This window comes from Stenella coeruleoalba (genome assembly GCF_951394435.1).
Source record: "Stenella coeruleoalba genome assembly, chromosome: 21".
Taxonomy (NCBI): domain Eukaryota; kingdom Metazoa; phylum Chordata; class Mammalia; order Artiodactyla; family Delphinidae; genus Stenella; species Stenella coeruleoalba.
Genome location: NC_137167.1, coordinates 25,709,267 through 25,732,267, shown reverse-complemented (window position 1 = coordinate 25,732,267; position 23,001 = coordinate 25,709,267). Strand labels below are relative to the sequence as shown.

The window sequence follows — 23,001 nt, the reverse complement described above, 5'->3', positions numbered from 1 at the left end:
GAATAATAGTGGTGAGAGTGGACATCCTTGTCTTGTTCCAGATCGTAGAGGAAATGGTTTCAGTTTTTTACCATTAAGAATGATGTTTGCTGTGGGTTTGTCATATATGGCCTTTATTATGTTGAGGTAGGTTCCCTCTGTGCCCACTTTCTGGAGAGTTTTTGTCATAAATGGGTGTTGAATTTTGTCAAAAGCTTTTTCTGCATCTATTGAGATGATCATATGGTTTTTATGCTTCAATTTGTTAATATGGTGTAGCACATTGATTGATTTGCATGTATTGAAGAACCTTGCATCCCTGGGATAAATCCCACTTGATCCTGGTGTATGATCCTTTTAATGTGTTGTTGGATTTTGTTTGCTAGTATTTTGTTGAGGATTTTTGCATCTATATTCATCAGTGATATTGGTCTGTAATTTTCTTTTTTTGTAGTATCTTTGTCTGGTTTTGGTATCAGGGTGATGGTGGCCTCATAGAATGAGCTTGGGAGTGTTCCTTCCTCTGCAATTTTTTGGAAGAGTTTGAGAAAGATGGGTGTTAGCTCTTCTCTAAATGTTTGATAGAATTCACCTGTGAAGCCATTTGGTCCTGAACCTTTGTTTGTTGGAAGATTTTTAATCACAGTTTCAATTTCATTATTTGTGATTGGTCTGTTCATATTTTCTATTTCTTCCTGGTTCAGTCTTGGAAGGTTATACCTTTCTAAAAATTTGTCCATTTCTTGCAGGTTGTCCATTTTTTTGGCATAGAGTTGCTTGTAGTAGTCTCTCAGGATGCTCTGTATTTCTGTTGTAACTTCTCTTTTTTCATTTCTAATTTTATTGAGTCCACTCCCTTTTGATGAGTCTGGCTAATGGTTTATCAATTTTGTTTATCTTCTCAAAGAACCAGATTTTAGTTGTATTGATCTTTGCTATTGTTTTCTTTGTTTTTATTTCATTTATTTCTGCTGTGATCTTTACGATTCCTTTCCTTCTGCTAACTTTGGGTTTTGTTTGTTCTTCTTTCTCTAGTTCCTTGAGGTGTAAGGTTAGATTGTTTGATTTTTCTTGAGGTAGGCTTGTATTGCTGTAAACTTCCCTCTTAGAACTGCTTTTGCTGCATCCCATAGGGTTTTCTTTTTGTTTTTTGTTTTTTGCGGTATGCGGGCCTCTGGCTGTTGTGGCTTCTCCCGTTGCGGAGCACAGGCTCTGGACACACAGGCTCAGTGGCCATGGCTCACGGGACTAGCCGCTCCGCGGCATGTGGGATCTTCCGCGGACCGGGGCACGAACCCGTGTGCCCTGCATCGGCAGGCGGACTCTCAACCACTGCGCCACCAGGGAAGTCCTGCATCCCACAGGTTTTGGATCACTGTGTTTTCATTGTCATTTGTCTCTAGGTATTTTTTGATTTCCTCTTTGATTTCTTCAGTGATCTCTTGGTTATTTAGTAACGTATTATTTACCCTCCATGTGTCTGTGTTTTTTATGTTTTTTTTTCCCCTTTAAATTGATTTCTCATCTCATAGTGTTGTGGTCTGAAAAGATGTTTCATATGACTTCAGTTTTCTTAAATTTACTGAGGCTTGATTTGTGACCCAAGATGTGATCTATCCTGGAGAATGTTCTGTGTGTACTTGAGAAGAAAGTGTAATCTGCTGTTTTTGGATGGAATGTCCTATAAATATCAGTTAAATCTATCTCGTCTATCGTGTCATTTAAAGCTTGTGTTTCCTTACTAATTTTCTGTTTGGATGATCTGTCTGTTGGTGTAAGTGAGGTGTTAAAATCCCCCAGTGTTATTGTGTTGCTGTCGATTTCCTCTTTGAGAGCTGTTAGCAGTTGCCTTATGTATTGAGGTGCTCCTGTGTTGGGTGCATATATATTTATGATTGCTATATCTTCTTGGATCGATCCCTTGATCATTATGTAGTCCTTCCTTGTCTCTTGTAACTTCTTTATTTTAAAGTCTATTTTATCTGATATAAATATTGCTACTCCAGCTTTCTTTGGATTTCCATTTGCATGGAATATCTTTTTCCTTCCCCTCACTTTGAGTCTGTATGTGTCCCTAGGTCTGAAGTGGGTCTCTTGTAGACAGCATGTATATGGATCTTGTTTTTGTATCTTTCAGCGAGCCTGTGTCTTTGGGTTGGAGCATTTAATCCATTCACGTTTAAGGTAATTATCAATATGTATGTTCCTGTTACCATTTTCTTAATTGTTTTCGGTTTGTTTTTGTAGGTCCTTTTCTTCTCTTGTGTTTCCCATTTAGAGAAGTTCCTTTAGCATTTGTTGTAGAGCTGGTTTGGTGGTGCTGAATTCTCTTAGCTTTTGCTTGTCTGTAAAGCTTTTGATTTCTCCATCGAATCTGAATGAGATCCTTGCTGGGTAGAGTTAACCTTGGTTGTAGGTTCTTCTCTTTCATCACTTTAAATGTGTCATGCCACTCCCTCCTGGCCTGTAGAGTTTCTGCTGAGAAATCAGCTATTAACCTTATGGGAGTTCCCTTGTATGTTGTTTGTCCTTTTTCCCTTGCTGCTTTCAATAATTTTTCTTTGTCTTTAATTTTTGCCAATTTGATTACTATGTGTCTCTCGGCATGTCTCTCCTTGGATTTATCCTGTATGGGACTCTCTGCACTTCCTGGACTTGGGTAGCTATTTCCTTTCCCATGGTAGGGAAGTTTTCAACTATAATCTCTTCAAATATTTTCTCAGGTCCTTTCTCTCTTCTCCTTCTGGGACCCCTATAAAGCGAATGTTGTTGGATTTAATGTTGTTCCAGAGGTCTCTTAGGCTGTCTACATTTCTTTTTATTCTTTGGTTTGTTTTTTTTTTTTTTGCGGTATGCGGGCCTCTCACTGTTGTGGCCACTCCCGTTGCGGAGTACAGGCTCCGGACGCGCAGGCTCAGCGGCCATGGCTCACAGGCCCAGCCGCTCCGCGGCGTGTGGGATCTTCCTGGACCGGGGCACGAACCCATGTCCCCTGCATCGGCAGGCGGACCCTAAACCACTATGCCACCAGGGAAGCCCTCTTTTCATTCTTTTTTCTTCATTCTGTTCCATGGCAGTGAATTCCACCATTCTGCCTTCCAGGTCACTTATCCGTTCTTCTGCCCCATTTATTCTGCTATTGATTCCTTCTAGTGTATTTTTCATTTCAGTTATTGTATTGTTCATCTCTGTTTCTTTGTTTTTTTTAATTCTTCTAGGTCTTTTTTAACCATTTCTTACATCTTCTCGATCTTTGCCTCCATTCTTTTTCCGAGGTCCTGGATCATCTTCACTATCATTATTCTGAATTCTTTTTCTGGAAGGTTGCCTATCTCCACTTCATTTAGTTGTTTTTCTGGGGTTTTCTCTTGTTCCTTCATCTGGTACACAGCCCTCTGCCTTTTCATCTTGTCTATCTTTCTGTGAATGTGGTTTTTTTCCCACAGGCTGCAGGATTGTAGTTCTTCTTGCTTCTGCTGTCTGCCCTCTGGTGGATGAGTCTATCTAAGAGGCTTCTGCAAGTTCCTGATGAGAGGGACTGGTGGTGGGTAGAGCTGGGTGTTGCTCTGGTGGGCAGAGCTCAATAAAACTTTAATCTGCTTGTTTGCTGATGGGTGGGGCTGGGTTCCCTCCCTGTTGGTTGTTTGGCCTGAGGCGACCCAACACTGGAGCGTACCTGGGCTCTTTGGTGGAGCTAATGGTGGACTCTGGGAGAGCTCACACCAAGGAATACTTCCCAGAACTTCTGCTGCCAGTGTCCTTGTCCCCACGGTGAAACAGAGCCACCCCCTGCCTCTGCAGGAGACCCTCCAACACTAGCAGGTAGGTCTGGCTCAGTCTCCTATGGGGTCACTGCTCCTTCCCCTGCGTCCCAGTGTGCACAGTACATTGTGTGTGTCCTCCAAGAGTGGAGTCTCTGTTTCCCCCAGTCCTGTTGAAGTCCTGCAATCAAATCTCACTAGCCTTCAAGGTCTGATTCTCTAGGAATTCCTCCTCCCATTGCCACACCCCCAGGTTGGGTCTCAGAACCTTCACTCCAGTGAGTGGACTTCTGTGGTGTAAGTGTTCTCCAGTTTGTGAATCACCCACCCAGCAGTTACGGGGTTTGATTTTATTGTGATTATGCCCCTCCTACTGTCTCATCGTGGCTTCTCCTTTGTCTTTGCATGTGGGGTATCTTTTTTGGTGAGTTCCAGTGTCTCCCTGTGGATGACTGTTCAGCAGTTAGTTGTGATTCTGGTGCAGAACGTCCTTGTACTCTGCCATCTTGAACCAATCTCAGTTCCATTTTTTTTTTTTGTCAATGCTTGTTCAGCAGTTGTGATTTTGGTGGGAATCCTAGGAGGGGCTGCAGCAGCAGCAGTGACCAAGTTGAAGAAGAGGCTGGAGAGCTTTATTCCCTTCTTGCCTCTAGTTTATCTAAAGTTTTCTCCAGCCCAGAAACTGATTTATGTCCTCACACTTGTAGGAGAGGAAATCAGACCTTTAACGTTTTTGGCCAACACAGAGCTCGCCTTTCGGAAGGTTTGGATCCTTTCCTCCCAGGCCCGGGCAGCTCATCAGCTCCTTAGGGATAGTCAGTTGTGGAGGAGTTCCAGCTCAGAGAAAAATGCACACTTTGAAAAATCCACCCTGTGTCTGCTGATTGGAGCATTTAGACCACTGACATTTAAAGGCATTATTGGTAAGTACATACCTATTGCTATTTTTATTCTTTGTTTCCCACTTTTTGTAGTTCTTCTGTTTCTTGTTTCTCATGTTGTGGTTTGATTTTTCTTCAGTAGTATGCTTGGTTTCCTTTCTTTTTGATTTTTGTGTATCTGTGGTAGGTTTTTGATTTGTGGTTACTATGGGGCTTATATGTTGACCCATAATTATATGTACTTGCTTTAAACTGATAGTCATTTAAGTTCAGACATGTCCTAAAATATTTTTTTTTACTCCCCTCGTACACTGTGTATATTTGATGTTATAGTTTACATCTTCACATTCATCACTTTTTTGTTAGTTGTAGTTATAATTACTTTTACAATCTTGTTTTGTGTTTCAGTCTACATACTGGTTTCAGTGATCTTAAATCCTTAGTATATATTTGCCTTTCCTATTGGGCTTTTCCCTTTCCTACAGATTCCTGCTACTTCTCCGTTTCAAAAAGACCCTTCAACACTTCTAGAATAGTTTCAGTATTTCTGAATTCTTTTGGTTTTTGACTGCCTGAGAAATTCTTTATCCGTCTGTCTCATATGATGATCTTACTGGGTGCAGTATCTGAGGTGGCAGGGTTTTCCCTTTGAGAACTCTGTATATATGCTGCCCCCTTTAGGCCTGCAAACTTTCCACAGGGGAATCAGCTGATAGCGTTATGGGGATTCCCTTGCATATAACTCTGTTTTCCTGTTGTTGCCTTTAGAATCCTCTATAACTTTTTCTGTTTTAATCGTGGTATGTCTCAGTGTGAGTCTCTTTGTGTTCATGTTGTTTGGGACCCTCTATGCTTCCTGTACTTGGGTATCTGTTTCCTTTTTTAGGTTTGGGACGTTTTCAGCCATAATTTCTTCAAAATACATTTGATCCCCTTCCTTCTCCTTGTGGAGAATCCCTATTATGGAAATGCTGACACAATTTTATATTATCCCATAGAGCCTGTATGTTGCTTTCCTTTTTTCATGCGTCTGTCTGTCTGCTGTTCTGATTGGGTGATTTCTATTCTCTCTCTCAGTTCACTTATGTGTTGTTCTGTGTCATTCAGTCTGCTATTCATTGCTTCTAGAGCGCTTTTTAATCTCAGATTTAATTACCTGTTTTTTAAAAATTATCTATTTTTGATTAGGCTGTCTTTATAGCTTCTAGTTCCTTATTAAAATAATCTGTGCTTAGATCAATTCTTAATTCAGTTAGCATTTTTAATTCATTGTCTGGTAGACTCATTACCTTTGTTTCATTATTTTTTCAGGGCTTTGCTCTCTTTCAGTTGAGAGTAGGTCCCCTGTGTTGTCATTTTTCTTAAATTTCTGTGTCTATGAATTTAGGTGAAACAGTTACCTGCTGTGATCTCGAAGGGAGTGGATGGCTCTGTTCCTTGAAGTGTGTTTTTCCTTCTTTCTGCATTGGGGCCGTTGCTCCGAAGGAGGGGATTGCTGGAGCAAGTGGGGCTCGTGTGCTCACAGAGGTCTGTGCTGGTGTCTGCCCTTCTGCTGGATGCAGCCCAGTGTCGCGTCTTTTCCCTGTTGTGGCTGTCTGAGACCTAGTGCAAGGCTGTGGCATGGAGTGGGTGGGTGAGCAGATTAGCTCAGCTGGGAGTGGGGGATCGTGGTGTGCTGTAGGGGTTCCAGCAGCCCCACTGTTGTTAGAGGGTCTGGGCTGCCTGCATGGTGCACCGACAGTGGCTGCCACCACCCCATCTGGACTTCACCCCGGGCCCCTAGGCAACCCCTGTGGCCCTCGATGAGTCTCCTCCCAGGGCCTGGCTGCCCTAGAAACACTGCTGAGGTGTGGCATGGAGTGCATGGTGTGTCTCCTCACTCGGACTGGGGAGCCTGGCAGGCTGGGAGCCACTAGGTCAGACCTCTCTCCAGCCTGTCCAGTGGCAAGCCAGCACCTATGCACTCCTCATGAACGGAGCCTAGGCTTCTCCAGCCTTCATACCTGTCGCAGCAGTTCTCCAACCAGCCAAGGGAGACTTGTGTCCACTACGCAGGGCCCCAGGCCTGGGAGGCCCAGTCTGGCTTGCCTGGCTCACTCCCAAGGGCAAGTGTCCACCCACACAATCTCCCTCTTCTTAGTACCCTCCCAGGGGCGGGGGTCCCGAACCAACGCTTTTCTTCCTGTCCTCGCTGGTTACGTATCTTCCTGCAGCCTTGGTTGTACAGCAGCTCTGCCAGTTTCCACGTAGTTCCCCTGAGAACTGCTCCACGTGTAGATGCATTTGACATCTGTGGGAGGGGGTGAGCTCCACGCCCTCCGCTGCCACCTTGTTCTCCCTCCTCTGGGGGTCTTGACGGTGCTGTGACTCGGCCCCTCCTACCCAGCTTGTGCTTCCTTCTTTATCACTTGCAGATCTTTTCTGGTAGGTTCGAGTCTTTGTCAACAATAGATTCTTCGCACACTGTAATTCTGGTTTGCCCTTGAGAGCAGGCGAGCTCAGGGTCTCCCCTCTGCCATCTTGGGAATTCTCTCTGCTGCGTGTAACTTTTGACTCCCCTAAACTCAACTACTATACTATTGACCAGAAGCCTTACCAATAATGTAGTCAATTAACATATTTTCTATGTGTGTATACACTGCATTGTTACAGAGAAGTAAGCTAGAGAAAATGTTAACATCATAAGGAATACTTATAATACTGCATTTATCGATGATGTACGTTTACAAGATGAGTCATCTGTCAGTATTATGATATAAAACACTGCAGAGGTTATTACTAACACTAGACATCAAAAACAATGTGAAAATTCATTTTTATTTATAGGAATAATGGTTCAGGCATTGATAATGAAGCAACAGCAATATGATGTATGTAGTGTGGACAGGGAGTGTCACCTGCCATTCCAGTAAACAAAGAATACTGGGCATGATCAAGCCATCAGCTGCTGCAGCTGCCCTGACGGCATGCCCCGCGGGGATTCAGGAAACATTCTGTGCTCCGGGTACCAGCCCTAGATCGTTTAAGTGCACATCTAAAGAATAATTTCAGTGAGGCCAGATTCTTCATCTTCCCATACATACAGAAGCACTAAAATTACTAACCTGAACTGCCTGGGGCTTTGGTGTGTGTGATAAGCAGTAATGAACTGCCTGGGGCTTTGGTGTGTGTGACAAGCAGTAACCTTTGACTAAATTCTTGTCTTCCAGCAAAAACTCGCTGCATCTTGGCACCTCCCTTACCTCCTGAGAGGCTGTCTCCTGGGCTTAAAACTTTAACTTGCAGCTTTTGGGTTGTATGTTTTCCTTCAGTCAGCGGCTTTGGTGACCGGAAGGGAACTTGGAGCAGGCTTCTCCTCTGCCTGAGCCCTGCAGGGACTGGCGGACTGGCCAGCAGAGGCCTCTTGTGCCCAGCCGTCTCCTTGGTGAGCCCCCCGGTCTCAGATCTCCTGTTACTGGCTGATCCTATTGTATTCGGTGGTGGATAAATCCCTCACTGGAGGAGGAGGTTTTCCTTGAATTTAATTTCAAGAAGAAGAACCTGGGTTATCCCAGTTGAGAGATGTTGGGGAGATTTTACTCAGTTGATTGGTTGGACTGGGAAATTAGGTGGGAGACTGACATGTCATTTTTCCTTTATTTGGCTACTTTAACAGATTATTGGAATAAAAATGAAGATGTCCCTTCTTTGGAGCTGAAAGCCCTTATGAGCCATCTCCTTCCTGACAGCACTGGCTTTCTCAGGCAACTGGGAAACTTGTGGGAGTGGTGGAGGTAAGTCCTCATACTGGGCTGCCATCTGTAGAGGGAAACCCACTCATCTCAGCTGGGGACACATATAAGAGCCGGCCACTCGGTGCTGCAAGCACCCACTGTGGTCTTAGGCTACAGAAAGTAGGACCTGTAAGAGCGCTGCAATGGCTCTGGGCTAAAATCCCGAGGAATCAGGCTCACAGCCAGCACGCTGGCCCACCATGGGATCATCAGTAATGATTCTTATCTCAACACATCCACCTTGGAATGGGAAACAAAGCTTTTAAAACAAAAAGGACAAATTGCTAGCCTCCAACTAACACCCAGGCCAGGTTCAGGTACAATATGTATGGAATTTATACCTGCAAATACTTACTTGATTGGAGAAACCACACTAAAGGAGATCACAACCTCAAACGGCCACATTTGGGTTCTTCTGACATTCCAGAATTTTCCTGTGTATGCAGCTAGCGAAAGCAGTCCACAAGATCAGACAGATGGAAGGGAATGCTTATGGATATTAGAAATGATAAGCTTCTGCAGGAAATCAACCAAAACTTACTTTATCAACATTTCTGAAAGCTGCCAGTATTAACCCTGCCTCTCCTCTGCTCCCCCTCATTTCCTCTTTTATCTGAACCCCCTGACCCAGATGCTGTTCCCTTCTCTCTTCCATCACCTCTGCCCCTTGCTGCTTCCTCTCCCCCCAGCAGAGGAGGACATTAAATCAGAAGTACTTCTATCCCCCTTTAAGGAAAACCTTTCACAGGAAGAGGGGAACTGTCCTCTGTGCTTACATACACACCCTGGACTCGAGCAAAACTTAGGGCTTTAGCTAAGGGGTTTCCTGACCCTAGTCAAGGCCCATTGGGATATGCAGGGAATATGAGTTAGCCATCCAAACCCGTGAGTCTGGGTTTGCAGATATGTATCCTGTAATATAGCTATTCCTTTCTGAAAGTAAAGCAAGGCAACGGATAGAGAAAGTAGAATGGAAACAGCCCTTAACAAACAAACTTCAATTTTCGAGTTGAATGCAAGGAATTGGCTCATAAATTACTCATTTATCCCAGAGTTTTTCCCAAAAGCCATAGCCTAGACAAAAATTCAGCAGTGCAAACAAAAACAGGATAAAATCCTAGATCATGGTGTGAGAACTTTTAACATTCTGGCATAACATCTGAATGTTCTCTAACCACCACAATGAGCCTTTGCTTACGTCCATTTCAGAAGGTATAAATGAGGAATTGGCTACTGTAATTAAAAACACAACTTAGGTTGGTCAGTGTTACATACAAATGCCCTTACCACGCTGGCTGATAGCTTTTCAAAACCATCAGAGAGGATACATCTATAAAAATCGTGAACCTTCGGGACTTCCCTGATGACACCGCAGTTAAGAATCCACCTGCCAACGCAAGGGATACAGGTTCAAGCCCTGGTCCAGGAAGATCCCACGTGCTGCGGAGCAACTACTGAGCCTGCGCTCTAGAGCCTGCAAGCCACAACTACTGAGCCCGCATGCCACAACTACTGAAGCCCATGCTCTGCAACGAGAAGCCTGCACACTGCAACTAGAGAAAGCCCACGCACTGACGCGCTGCAATGAAGACCCAACGCAGCTAAAGATAAATTTATGAAAAAAAATCGTGAGCCTTCAACTGTGCCAATTAAGTAAGCAAGGTCAGGCTACAGTTAACAAACCCCTGTTCAATCCTTGACTGACAGAGGAACCTAGCATTTTCTTTTACTGTGTTTAAAAAAAAAAAAGGAACTGTAGAAAAATGAAAGATTTCAAGAACAGACTAGATTTCAGATCAGAATACCGAGTTAAACAAGAATAGGGCTCCTCTGAGGGAACAGTGGCAGTCTTTCTTCTGTAACACCCTGGGAGAAGTAGGGAGACAAGACAGAGAGAAACAAAGCCCTAATAGATACAGAGACCACCTTTTCAGTTTTAAACCAAAACCAGAGGCTCCCTCCCATGAAGTAATACTTCAGTGTAGATGGTAGGGATTTCTACTGCACCTCTTAAGGCTCTTAAACCATTATCTTTAGCATTTTACTTAGGAGAACTTAAAGGAAGGCACTCATCTTTTCTAGTAGAAAGCACCCCTATTCACCTGACAGGAAGAGATTGATTAGAAACTTATGAAGCCCATATTTCCTTACTCCTAAGGGGGAGATGTTTTTAGAGCTGATTTCCTTCATCATACAATGTGAGCCATGGTCAAGGTGATGCTGACGAAGACTTGCTAGGCTTAGTACCTGAAGAGTTACTGACATATGGAAATAACATTCCACACCGCCTGTTAAAACGACCCAAGACGAGAAGAACCGCGTCCCCATATGGAGGCAGGAAGCCACGGAGGGAATAACACCTGACACCAGCTTACATTGAGAAAGACTTCACGCCTTGCACCGGGCCTTGTGACACACTCATTCTGCCTGTTAGCAAACCTAATGGCGGCGAGGGCTGGAGGATCGTGTAGGGTTTGAGCTCTAGCAGTGGCATCATTACTCCTTGCCAACCCCCATGCCTTTCTGTCCTGTGTTCCTAAGAACAGTGACTTCTTTTCTGTGGCCTCCACAGTGCACTGTTTAGCATCCCTGTGCATCCTGGTGGCCAGTACCCTTTGCCTTTACTTGGGATGAATGGCAGCATACACGGACTGTAACGTGGCGGGGCTATACTCACCTTCCCCAGGTATTAAAAACGTACCTAGATGATCTAGCTTTTCCTCATAAATCAGTTTTGATACAATGTGCAGGTGATTTGCTATTGTGTTCGAATTCTTTGATAAATAGGAAGACAGCCTGTACTTCAAGACTAGCTCAAAGGGACAAAGTGAGGAAAAATTACAATTTTGTAAGGCTAATGTGAAATATTTAGAACAAATGACATCTAAAGGACCTTTAATTGACGGTGAAATACATTTTGGCTTTCCCTGCCCCTAGGACAAAAGGGCATTTGAGGGATTTCTAGATCCTGCAGGCTATTGCAGGAACTGGATTACAGAGTTTTTATTTTAGTGGCCCAACCATTATGTAACTTGTTTAAACAAGGCCAAGCCGAACCTCTGGGAAATAAAACATTCTGAAGCCAGGGAGACACTAAAAAGAACCCAGCTTTTTATGATTTACCTTTTTCTCTTTGTACATGAAAACAAAGGTGCCACACGGAGTATTAACCCAGCGACACGGCGGTACTACCCACCAATAGGTCATACAGCCAGCAGCTAGCTGCAGTAGACAAGGGCTTCCCCCGCCCTTGTCCCGGGGCTGTCTCAGCAACAGCTGTGCTGCATCATGAGTCACTCTCACCATCTTTGTCCCCCATGCCACGGAAGCTTTACTAAACTCTCATCACACACGTTATTCAGGGCGATTAACTTCTCATGAGATTGTCTTGCTCTCACCATATCTCTCCCCACAGGTGTGACTAACTTAATCCAGCCACCTTGCTCCCAGAAGACTCAGACGTTATCTTTTCTATCCCAGGACTGATTTTCAAGAAAGCCCAATGGATAATCCTGACTTTGTTACTCATGGGTGGTGCGTATCTGCGAGGACCTCATGGGAGGTGCCAGGCTGGCTATGCCATTGTTCCTCCAGTGTCTGCCCTAGAAAATGGTCCCTTGTCTCATGTCTCTTCTGTCCAACACGCTGAACTAATAGCACTGAGAGCCTGCCCGCTGGCAAAAGGAAAGCCCGCTAATACCTACACAGACGGCCGCCATGCTTCTGGGGGGGACCACGACTTGGGTATGCGTTGGCAACAGGATTTCTAACATCCCGAGGACAGTCTGTTAAAAATGGATGCCATTCTGCTGCCAGGTGCACTTGCCATTAAGGTATCATTCAAAGGCTGACACTGCTGAAGCAAAAGGAAACTCTTTAGCTGATCACGTTGCCAAGACTGAAGCTCTGCAAAACGAAAACAAGCAACTAACCACTGCCTTTCCCTTTCAGCCTCCCAGCAACCTTACTGACATGGTCAAGTTTCAAGGAATGGCACCAGAAAACAGACACCTGGACACACAAGGGAGGCAGCCTGAACTCACACAAAGCTGTGGATACACCCAGACGGGAGGCCTATCCTTCCCTTTGAAGCTCAATATCCTATTTTGCAATATATTCACGAGTTAACACATTGGAACCCAGGTAGGACGGTATTATGGGGTAAAAAACTGCCGAAAGGCTTTTGTGAGAGCTCGGGAATTATTCAAGATGTACCACTTGTCCAAAATATAAGCCAGGGAAGCCGTTACATAGTTCTCAAGGGAATTTGCCACGACCTGCAGGTCCCGTTGCGACTTGGCAGGCTGATTTTATACATGCCCCCCTCAGGGTTATCGGTATGTTCTTGTTATGATTTGTGTGTTTTCACACTGGGTTGAGGCATCCCATGCTGAAGGGCCACAGCCCAATGTGTAGGACATTTTATTTTACCAAGAGTGATGCCCATTTGGGGAGTCCCCTCAGAACCACATAGTGACAGGGGAACTCATTTTACTGGACAAATTGTTAAGATTTGGCCAATTACGCAGCATTTCCATTGTGCTCATCACCACCAGCCCTCTGGGTTAGTAGAAAGAACAAATGGAACAATTAAAACCCAACTGGCTAAGATGATGAATGCTTATTCCTTACCTGGCCTGAGGCCCTTCCATTGGTTCTCCTCAACCTCAGATCCACCTGTTCTGGAAAACATTTGTTTCCTTTTGCGATTATCAGGGGGAGACCAGTGAGACTGGATGAGAGATTATATGAACCTATAGTAATGAAAAGGGATAGGTTACGTTATTGCAAGGGTTTAATTGGATTAACAGGACATTATAAGTGTTGATGCATAGGTTAAAGCATAACCTATCACAGTAGCTTTCTTTAAATGATGGTCAGATGCCCTATGACCTACAACCAGGACACTCTATACTGGAAAAGGCATCATTTAAAGGACTCTCTCCAGCCTCGATGGAAAGTCCCTATCAGGTTCTTTTAAGTAGCTCATGCACAGCAAAATCGAAGGTAACTGACTCTTGGATTCGTATTTCCCACCTAAAGAGGCACCGTCTGGTCTATAGAGAGGACTGCTGACCTCAAACTCACCTTAAAGCGATGCTCTGATAGGAAAGAAACACCAACGCCAGGACGAGAAGACGACGACATCAGGAGACAGCTATCCCAAGATGCTGGACCTGACCGTATGATTATTTATAACATTTTCTTGATTTCCTGGACTTTATGCACATGAATCAAATGCTTTTCTGTCATGGGTACGATCCTGTGCAGATTTTAGAAGTCAATGCAATTGTTGGGTTTGTGGTCAGTTACCTACATCCACTACTTCTGGTTAGTGGGCTTCTCCTCTCCAAGGCTCTGATTGGATGGCCTGTAGAAAAGTTTAGAAAAAAGTAGTTCTGTCTGAGCTGCAACTGATGGGAACCCCTCACTTGGCCAGTCAAGCATTCTTGCTCTGACTTTGGCCATAAATGAGTTTTCCCTTAAAGTTACTCAAGCTCAGTCAGAGCAACAAGCTAAATTTCAGTCAAAAATGATAACTTCCTGACTATTAGGAGGGACCCCCCCCCCTCAGTTATGGGATAGGTTTATATGGCTAATACCAGGCTGTGATCCCTTAAGGCGCCCCCCTATGTTGGGAACAATTAAATCACACTAAAGATATTCAGCCTAATAACACCAGAAAATTAGGCTGGGTGCCTTAATGAAACATGTCAGTGTATCATCATTTCCCTTAAAGATAGTAATTGACATGGAACAGAGTGGGTCAGGTACCCAGGAGTAACTGGGTTGCACCTAATGGAACTCAGTGGTTTTGTGGCACCAATCTACATCCCTGGCTTCTTCCAGGATGGATGGGAAGAGGTACTTTAGGATTCCCTAGGGCTCAAGGCCACTTGTGTGCTAATTTAGAGATGACTCCAGCAAATTTACCAAGAGCTCTGTATTCCCCTGGTATGATCATGTAGCATCTATTTTTATGCTATTAGTAGGATTGGAAGATGTACCTCCCCATATCAAAGCCTTAACAGAATTCACCCAAAAGCCCCCTAAATGATTAATCATTGAGGCCACCTCTATGATGAGAAAAGTGGTATTACAGAATCACATGGCCCTTGATAGCCTTATAGCATCTCAAGGAGGCACCTGTGCTATAATTCAAACCGAATGCTGTGTTTTCATACCAGACAAATCCTCTACTAGGATGCATTTAATGACCACGTGAAAAACCAGATTTCTGCCTTAAGTGATTCACTTCCTAGTCTTGGTGATGGTTGTAGGGAGCTGGTTTGGTTCTGGAACCTCATGGCTTAATTCCCTACTTATGACTTTATTAATGTTACTACCTGTCTGTTTTATAAGATCGTTGTCTCTTGTATTACCCACTGTGTAACCAGGCCTTTGACAAAATTAATGAGGGCTAAAATCTTGAGGCAATCAGTCACATATATGACTGTATATTGAATAACTGGAATGGTGCAACTCTAGATATGAGAAGAAACAAGGAAAAACACTTCCTAGACCATGACAGATTAGTTAAGACAGGTGATGCAGAGAATTTTAGTCAACAGGGCCTAATCCAAAAATACTACATTGGCCTTTATCAAGTCCTCATCGACCTACGAAATGAGAATTCCCAGCACCGTGGGACAAACTGGCCATGAATGGAGGGTAACAGGCCACATTCTGTGCTCTGGATACTGGCCTCAGTTAAGTGCATACCTGAAGGATATGCACACCTGAAGGATATTTTCACTGAGCCCAGACTCTTGCATCTTCTCACGCATAGAAAAGCATTAACCTGAGATGCCTGTTTTTGTGGTTAGCAGGAATCTTTGTTCAGCATTTCCTATTTTAAGCAAAAAACTCCTACGTACCCTGGCTCCTCCGTAGACTCTCAGGCCTGTCTGACAGGCTATATAGTCTTCAGTAAGGCCCCCAAAAAACTGAAGGTTGTGCGTTTTTTCTTCAGTCAGCGGTAGCCTGGTGCAGTTGACACGAGTGCTTCACAGTGGCGTAGCCTCTACGGTAATGAATGACTCGTTATGTTTATGGCTTATGTCAGTTGTATTCATAACACAGTATTGGAAACATTGCTACGTAAAAAGACATTTATCTGTGATAGGCTAATCCACTGTCTGTCCAACTACGAGAGAGGCAAAGATCTAAAACAGAGCACTAACACATTCTCAATTTTATATCAAATACCACTCACCTTATGCCTGTGTACGGATAGACTAGTACCTACATGTATTTCATGCATTCATGACATACCTGGCTCTTGTTTCAATATTTCTAGGCTGTGTGGTTTGTCTGAGTTTTTTCAAATTGTTGCGAATCTCCAAAAACTTTTGAATATATTTATTGAATAAAATCCACCTTTAAGGGGACCCATGCAATTCAAGGTTCACCTGTATAATGGGCTGGAAGAGAGGAGAGCGTTTCTACAAACTGGCAAATGATTACGTGGGCTCTGTGCCACCTGTTTGACAGGTGGGAAAAGACATGGCTACCTGGCGAGCTCTCCCAGCCCATTGTTAGTGAACCAAACTGGGGTGCAAGGCCGGGTTGTGGTGAAGGAAAGTGCAGCATTTGTAAGGCATCCAACCTGGGGCCAAACAAGGAGGACGAGCAGCTTGTGCTCAAAAGACCTGAACCCCCTGCGCCACCACCCCATCTTTGAGGGGAGGGTTTGTAAAGACAGTGTGCAGGAGAGGGGTGCAGGGTGTGTTGCCCTCAGTGTCCAGGATAGAAAGATGATTCTCTAGTGAAGTAGTCACATATGAATTTGTATCAATTCCCTTCAGTTTCACTGTGCCTGAGCAACTTTAATTAGGAGTCTGGGATGAACATACCCACACTACGGTGTATAAAATAAACAAGGACCTACTGTATAGCGCCCAGGGAACTATACTCAATATCTTGTAAGAGCCTATAAGGGAAAAGAATCTGAAAAGGAACATATATGTATACATAACTGAATCGCTCTGCTATACACTTGAAACAACACTGTAAATATACTTCAATAAAAATTAAATATCATTGATGCTTAATTAAAAAAAAATACCTCGTAAGAGTCCTTCCATCTAGGTTGGAGACAGTCCTTTCAATGATGCCTTTTCCAGTATGTATGATCTTTATCCAATGAGAGACTGCTGTGATAAGCTTCAGAAACAAACTTGAGTGTCCTTTAATAATTCAGTTAAACTTGACAATTTAAGTAACATCGTTGGGATAGTTAAGGAGTTTGGGATTAACATGTATACACTACTATATATAAAATAGATAACCAACAAGGACCTACTGCATAGCACAGGGAACTCTGTTCAATATTATGTAACAGCCTAAATGGGAAAAGAATTTAAACGAGAATACATACATGTATATGTATAACTGTATCACTCTGCTGTACACCTGAGACTAACAACCTTGTTAATCAACTATATACTCCAATAGAAAATAAAAAATTATGTAACATAATGAGCTACCTGGGAGGTGAGTCTTAGTAAATAGACCTCAATTAACAAAACTAGAATTATGACATTTTATCAGGACCACCAGATTTTTCAGAATTCCATACAATTTCTAGAATATATTAATAACATTTACCCATACAGTATAACCTAAGGAGGCTTAACACTCATTTGAGAATGCTTCCCATGTAATTAAACATACCAAGCAATCTTAGTTTAATCTCTCTCAGATGCTTTGGGGTTCCGGGTTCCTTTTTTTTAACCTGTCACACCTTTTTTTCCATATTAGTTTGTCCCTTATTTTCTTTCCCATTTAGAAATAACCAGCTTTAGGACCAAATTACTTTTACCCTTAACAAAATGCATTTTCACTCCTCTTACCTTCTTTTAATGAAAACAAACATCCTACTTTTCCTATATACTGAAATGTTTCCCTTATTTTAGTAGCTTTACATATATTACAACTTTTAACCCTTAAACAAAGAAGCAATTGTGATCATACCACCGTTTCCTGATTGGAAAACTTATGAATATATTCTACAACCTCCAGAAACATACATCTTCTCATAATTTCTTTCCTCAATGTGGTATAAGACATGTGTCCAAAAAACCCAAACCCAAACGTGTTTAGGTTTTCTCTCATAAGACAAAAGTGGGTAAACTTAGACTCATTTAGCAATTAATTTAGCAAAACTCAAGTTTCAAATTGCCAAAATCTAGAGAGACTATTTTTAAGTAGATTTTCTAAAACATAGTTATTCCCAAAGTTCAACTCCCAGAACTCTTCTTATTTACATTTAACTTACTTAAGAGTTCCATTGTATCAAGTTATTTTCCTTGTGAAGATTCTGTAACAGGATAAGATAAGATAATAAGATCTTATTAACTTTCCTAAATACAATAAAAATTATAGTTCATGGCTCTGAAGGCACCTCTGTCTTCAGGCATCAACAAGCTTAAACTTTAACACCAGATATTTAATACTATTTCCCAGATCATGTGAACCTGAAATTCATTTGGGTGGGTTAGTTTTATATTTCTGAGAATTTAGATAAGCATTTAATTTCCTTTAAGCCAATTACATAGAGCTCATTTACAAATTAATTTTGATAGCATCTGGAGGTAAAGACATATCTCTATAACATACACAGGCATCCATATAGACACAGATCTCAGTTTTCCTGCTTGAGTTAAAACTCTCCTTCCCTTTTTTCTCTTCAGTCTCAGGAATTGGAGGTTGTCAGAACATCTGTTTCTCAAAGGCACAGGGAGAGTAAAGCAAGTTCCTCTTAGGAAGCCAGCTTCCTCTCACTGCATATGCAACAACCAGTCTCTTAGAACATCAAGAGAGCCCCATTTTGGCCATTTTCAAGGTGAGAGTTCCTTCAGTACCCAAATAGCCAATTCAGTTTAAATAACACAATAGCGCATGTCATTCACTCACATTCACCCAGCTCACTTCCGGACAAACTTGTAGGTGGCTCTAAATCAGGCTCAGAGCAAATCAAGCTATCCGTTTCTACGAGTGTCTACACCACGTTCAGGTTACCAGGGCCCTGTAACGAGGGTCAATACCAGGACGGTCTCTGAGAACAATTAATCCTTTCAAGTTCTCTCCTACCAGTGGGGTCTCCCCCAAAACCAGGACCACCAGGACCCCCTAACAAGGTTCAAACCAGGAAGAGAAAACAGGGTTTGGACTCATGCACCAAGACACAAACACGTACCTACCCAAACACGTACCTTACCTCTTACCCAAGGTAAGAGCCAAACCCATTCCAGAAGGCTCACTTTGATTCAACAGCATAAAGGCTGAAGAATTTCGTACCATTTACCTTCCCCAGTTTTAGATGAAATATGGTGGTGTGATTTAGAGAGCTACTGGGCCCATTTCTCCCTGGACCCCAAGAAATACTGGGGCTAAGCAGTGTTACAATAAAATAACATTTTCTTCCTTTACGTAGGAGCCTAGCTGAAAATGTCCCAGTTTTGTAAAATACACCCTAGGGGACTCCAAGATGGAACAGAGCTCTAATTTCACATTCTTTCACACAGCCAGTGTCACCAGAACCAGACTAGTGTCCAGGGCTTCTCAGGGTCACAGTTCCCTAGCACAAGAATGGAAAGTTTCCTACCTGCTGTTCCAACCGGCGTGCAGATGAGCCGTGGTCTAATAGGGGGCGACTGTAGGCAGTGCCGGGAGACCGAGACACTCCTTGACCCAGAAGGGAAAACCTAGTTAAAGTGGTGCTCTGCTCAAAACCAGATGACTAAGTCCTATGCCTCCCCTCTCCCCAAAAGAAAAATCCCAACCAAGGCACCCAGTAGGGAAGAACACCTGGTGTTGACACACAGGTTCCACCACTTACCAGATGTCTCAGACCAGGACCACAGCCTTGCTTCCTTCATCAGGGAAGAAGGCGCCGTGGCCCAGCGATGTCCAGTCAGCGGCAGGCACTGGGGGCTGTGCCTGAGACAAAGGCGCCCGGGCAGCTGCTGGACAGAAGGAAACACAATAAATTCCAAAGTAACAAAGTGGTCATGTTCTTTCTAGAACAGGACAATACATTTCCAAACAAATACCAAAACGATAGACTTTTTTTTTAAAATACCACATTTTTGGAAAGAAAATAACATTACTAAATAACGCTTGCGTTTAAAAGTACATCAGAAGGGGGTTAAGAAATATTTAGAACTGAATGAAAATGAAAACAAAAATGTCAGAATTTGTGGGACAAAGTTAAAGCAATACTTAAAGGAAAACAAAATATTCAATATAAAAATTTACAAAGAGGAAAACTAAATAAACTCAAAGTAACAAGACGGAAGGACATAAATACAAGGACAAATAAATAGATTATTGGAAAAAAAAAAGAATAACCAAAAACCCCTACTGCTTGGAAAGATGAATGATATAAACAAATCTTGAGAAAGATACAAATAAACTATAGAACCAACCAAAACAACCAGACATTAAGAGGTTTGCCAAAATAAAGTATATTTTTAAAAAGTATGCATTAGTAATTATGAAGTGTAGATGAAAGACATTTTTTGAAAATATAAATGGTGAAATTGCAACAAGAGCAAAGTGGAAACTTAAGTCAATACACATAGAAACTGGAGGACAATCAACACTCTCACGTCACGATACGGAATAACCTGGACTGACAGGCGAAGGATGAAGAACGCGATTCCCAGAGCAGCCCCTGAAAGCTGAGCGTGCAGTTAAAAAGGAGGAGAAATTACAATGGAGTATGAGAACAACGGACCGACTCAGAAGAGGCATGGGCACGATGAACAAGAGCAGATCAGGCCTGCGTCCACCCAGACGAGTAGTTACATTAGACGCATCAGACTAAACAGAACCGTGGCTCTTGGGCTGGAGAACGCCCTCTCACGAGACCCTCCCCTGCGTGACCTGCAGAGGCGCAGAGAGCCTGGAGGTGACGGCTGGGGAGACACCGACTCCGAGGTGCTCGACGGGCAACCAGGCTTCAAGAGGCACAGAATCATCAGGAAGAAGAGGGACCCCCCCACACCGCAAACAGATCAACGGGAACAGGGAGCCCTCACGATGAGCCTGCACCGGCGACACAGCTGGCAAGCACGAGTAGCCACACGGTCGGAAGAGACGGGAGGGGTGGTGCCGGGACCCCAGCGTATGCTCGGGCCTGGCAGGGCAGGGGGCCAAGCCACACAGACCTGAGCCCCCTGGTGTCAGCCCGGAGAAGGAGATCCGCGGAGGCCTGGACCCAGCGCTTCCACTGCTGCGATGACCCTGAAGCTCCGGCCCACAGCAGGTGGGGCACACGGGTGTCCCCTGCAGCACGGCTGTGACCCTGCGGAGCCGGAGCCCGTCCGGGTGGGCAGCGCTGAAGGCCTGGATCGGAGCGACACGGGTCCCAGGCTGGACCTGGGAACGACAGAGAGAATGTCTGTCTCCACACAAAAAAGTACTGAGTGGGTAAACAACCAACATCGGTACCCAATGCCATTTGTACAAAATGACAAGAATAAAACTTGTTCACATGAAACCTGCAGCCAACAAGTACAGTCGGCGCCCTGACCGTGTCCCCTGGCCAGCTGGTCCCTCTGTCTGCAGAGTGGCTGCACCCAGGGCAGGCAGGGAAATGCTGGCACTGACGCCCAGAAGCAGCCCACCCACTACTGCCGAGCCGGGCCTCAGGGCTGTCCGTGCTTCCCGGGCCAGGATCCATCCAGCTGCCTGCAGTGGACTGAGGGCTGGCCTCCTCCCCGCCTTTCCTGCTCCACCCGCCTCCCTCCAGCACCGAGTGTGCTACCCGCCCTCGTCTCAGTGCCTGCTGGGAAGGGATCCGACGCGGGACAGCAGCGCAGGGCGAGCCCCACAGAGGACTGGGGGACGGAGTGGGGACAGGGAAGGAAGTCACAGTCCTTAAGGGAAAAGGGCCCTGCCGCTGACCAGTGGTACCAGGACCTAAGGAGGGTGATAGGCCCAGTGTCCTCACCTGAGGCCTGACGACAAAGCTCTGCCTGCCCTGATCTCAGGAAGTGGCCGAGGAGGACGGTGGTTCCTACTTGAACTTTTTAAGGGTAAACAATTCTTTTATAGACCAAGTATACTAAAGCTTTCTCCTCACAGCCCAAGAGCCTGTATGACTCATACACTGAACTAGAAACTAACTGGGCTCAAATTCGTGTCCATAAGTTTCAGAGTGTTGTTAACTGGCCTATAACATTTCCACTGACAAAACAGTAAGTGATTTTTATTTTCATCTTCTGCTTAAGAGGCCCAGTCAGGCGACTGTTCGGCCTGAATGTTAAAAGCTACGAGTTTATTATTTGCAGGATTGTAAATGACACCCAAGATACTGAAAGTAATTGTCAACTGATGTATTAAAACTGTTTCATTTCCCAAATTGTGCGTTCTAAGCATGATTTATTAGAACACCTTACTACACTAGAACTAAGAAAGACAAGAAAAAAAATATCTATCACTACATAGTTACATGCACAGAATCAGTTATCTCAAAATTCTCTTTTAAATTTTGAAATCTGAATTTTCTATTTTGAGTCTCTTAGGAACATTATTGAGGGGCTTCCCTGGTGGCACAGTGGTTGTGAATCCTCCTGTCAATCAATGCAGGGGACACGGGTTTGATCCCTGGTCCGGGAAGATCCCACATGCCGCGGAGCAACTAAGCCCATGCACCACAACTGCTGAGCCTGCGCTCTAGAGCCCGCGAGCTTCAACTACTGAAGCTCGTGCGCCTAGAGCCTGTGCTCCACAACAAGAGAAGCCACCGCAATGAGAAGCCCGCGCACCGCAATGAAGAGTAGCCTCCGCTCGCCACAACTAGAGAAAGTCCATGTGCAGCAATGAAGACCCAGCACAGCCAAAAATAAACTTAAAAAAAAAAAAAGTCAACAACCAAGTGAGATTTGTACAGGAACACAGGGTGGTTTGATACCGGAAATCTATCAATACCATCTTAATAGGTCTGAGATGAAAAGCTGCATGATTACCTCAAGATGCTGGAAAAAAAATTTAACAAAATTCAACACCAATTCTTAACAGAAGCACTTCAGGTGATCTGAACAGATGGATACTTCTTATCACGAAAATACCGTAAAGGCACAGGTTCCCAGAAGGGGATACGGAGGAGGGAATACGGAGGTGTCTGCAAGGGCTTTACTATCTCTGCTGTTTAACATCCTGCTGGGTATTTGCCAATATAACTAGACAAGAAAAAACAAAGATGGGCCTAACAACTGGAAGAGCAGTACAAGCATCTCTATACACAAGATGGTATTATGCTTGGAAAATCTAGATAACCAATGACAAAACGAACTCAAAAAAAAAATTCAAGTTAGCAGGATATAAACTGACATGCAAAAAGCAGTAACCTTCATGTACAAAAATGATAAGCAAATACGATGGGGGAGAAAAGCCCTTTCACGACAGCAAGAAAAGCAATAAGAGCTTAGGAGTACGCCAGCCGAGGAGTGTGCAAAACCTGCATTACGAGAAACTTGAAACATCCTGGACACACAAAAGCGGACATGTCAGACGGAAGTCCGCCGCGAGCCCTCTGGCCTGGCTATCACTGAGCTCAGCGTCCCACGCCTGCCTGCCCTGGGGTCTGGGGCAGCT

General features: G+C 44.0%; 2 protein-coding genes across 61 annotated transcripts in view; one reads left to right on the top strand and one right to left on the bottom strand.

Moving 5' to 3' along the window:
• The window catches only part of LOC307179639 (uncharacterized protein), a 51,899-nt gene extending 33,303 nt beyond the window's left edge, over positions 1 to 18,596 (top strand). For 15 of the 46 annotated variants that reach the window (XR_013825472.1, XR_013825473.1, XR_013825474.1 and 12 more), the window contains 5 exons: positions 2,117 to 4,663; positions 7,831 to 8,045; positions 8,277 to 8,394; positions 11,810 to 12,537; positions 13,438 to 13,566. The gene's annotated coding sequence lies outside the window, so the exon portion shown is untranslated. Of the gene's footprint in view, positions 1 to 2,116; positions 4,664 to 7,830; positions 8,046 to 8,276; positions 8,395 to 11,809; positions 12,538 to 13,437; positions 13,578 to 18,089 lie in introns of those variants that run through there. The other 31 variants (XM_079909102.1, XM_079909101.1, XM_079909099.1 and 28 more) reach the window with 16 other exon arrangements.
• Positions 15,284 to 23,001, bottom strand: part of CLN8 (CLN8 transmembrane ER and ERGIC protein) — a 49,764-nt gene continuing 42,046 nt past the window's right edge. For 8 of the 15 annotated variants that reach the window (XM_079909070.1, XM_079909073.1, XM_079909071.1 and 5 more), the window contains exons 8-10: positions 19,004 to 20,781; positions 17,675 to 17,716; positions 16,471 to 16,583 (exon numbers count right to left, since the gene is read on the bottom strand). The gene's annotated coding sequence lies outside the window, so the exon portion shown is untranslated. Of the gene's footprint in view, positions 15,419 to 16,462; positions 16,584 to 17,674; positions 17,717 to 19,003; positions 20,782 to 23,001 lie in introns of those variants that run through there. The other 7 variants (XM_079909079.1, XM_079909080.1, XM_079909081.1 and 4 more) reach the window with 6 other exon arrangements.